Here is a 1,892-nt window from a genome sequence, read left to right as displayed (position 1 = left end):
TGTGTGTGTGTGTGTGTGTGTGTGTGTGTGTGGGTGGGTGCAACAAGAAGAGTGTATGTATGTTGTGAACCTGCCTGTGTAGGAGCATATAATTATCTTTATAATGTGTCATAAAATAAACATGGCACCTCTGATTCTGTTTTTTGTTGGTAACACTTTCCACTGTGTCACGTTAACAATGCATCAACAAAGCACCTGACCAAACCACATAGATGGGAACTAGAACATTTGTTGGTTAAACAACGCCCCTTAGACTGAAAAATTAAAGCTACGTTGGTGTGAAAATAGCGACGACACATCATGCTTGTTTGCGCTGTGTGCAAAAGGGCCACTATACTCACTCACTTCTAAGATTTAGATAAGATTTCAGATAGTTGTACCATTTGTTACTGTATTTACATTTAGACCAAAACTGTGGACAGACACAAAGCTGCTTCTGTATTTTAGTGACAGTGAATCTAACTGTTTGACCAACTGATAGATAGATAGATGGATAGACTTAGACTTGTACTAACAATGTGCTCTCATATTAAAATGCTGGACGGATACACACAGCAGCAGACAGAGGATGGAGAGCACAACACCTTTGTTTGTTCAAGCAGCAAGTTAACAGAATTAAAATAGTTTCTGAATTCTGAATGTTTAGAATTTAGGTCAACGGTCTTTATGTTCGCGTGAGTTTGTCCTGTGGTTTAAGACACACAGTGCTTTTTAAACCACAAAGAGGGCAGATACACGCTTTGTGACCAGTTACATTCACATATTTACTGGTTTATATTTACTTTTTCTATAATAACTGTTGTGACATTGTTCTTCCTGAATTAGTTAACCTCAAACTTTTCTAACTGTAATTGACTGTTGTCTTTATTATAACATCTGAAAACAATGTCTTCCGCTGAATTCTCTTTTGTGTGCTTTGCGCAAATAAAAACAAAATATTACCAAAGACAGAAAAAGGTTTCTTTCTTGTTATGTAGCAAATTTGAAGTTATCTGACTTGCAGGTTTTTGTTGGTAACAGTTTCCACTGTGTCAAGTTAACAATGCATCAACAAAGCACCTGACCAAACCACATAGATGGGCACAAGTACATTTGTTGGTTAAACAACGCCCTTTAGACTGAAAAATTTAAGCTACGTTGGTGTGAAAATAGCGACGACACATCATGCTTGTTTGCGCTGTGTGCAAAAGGGCCACTATACTCACTCACTTCTAAGATTTAGATTAGATTTCAGATAGTTGTACCATTTGTTACTGTATTTACATTTAGACCAAAACTGAGGACAGACACAAAGCTGCTTCTGTATTTTAGTGACAGTGAATCTAACTGTTTGACCAACTGACAGATAGATAGATGGATAGACTTAGACTTGTACTAACAATGTGCTCTCATATTAAAATGCTGATAGTTACAGTATACACTATTATGTAGTGGAAAACTATTATCCAACATGTAATATTGCACATACAACATCCAGTATATCTAAAAATAAGAACTGCCAGCCTGGAATTAAATACTGTATCACACTAATAGTAACTACAAGGGAGCCCTGCTGTATGAGGGACCTCTTGGATCAAGTGGTACAACTCATCATAAATGTGCATGCAGAAGTTTCCTCATCCACGTGTGTATTTTAGGCATATTGAGGTATCATTAGCCTCATCATCACCAGGCTAATGCCTTCTTCAGAGTACAGGCTCCAGATTTGTGTGCATTATAAATAGACAGACATGATGGAAATTAGAACTTCAAAAGACAACCTTTTAATTTCTACACCACAAACCTTGAACAGTGCTGTTGGCAGCTCAGATAATAAAACAAATGCAGCACCAGTTCAGTGTTGGTCAAATTAAATGTAATTCCAACTTCCTCATTAAGTCTTCTTCAGTTAT

Source organism: Hippoglossus stenolepis, chromosome 2 (genome assembly GCF_022539355.2).
Source record: "Hippoglossus stenolepis isolate QCI-W04-F060 chromosome 2, HSTE1.2, whole genome shotgun sequence".
Taxonomy (NCBI): domain Eukaryota; kingdom Metazoa; phylum Chordata; class Actinopteri; order Pleuronectiformes; family Pleuronectidae; genus Hippoglossus; species Hippoglossus stenolepis.
Note: the sequence above shows the minus strand (reverse complement) of the source record.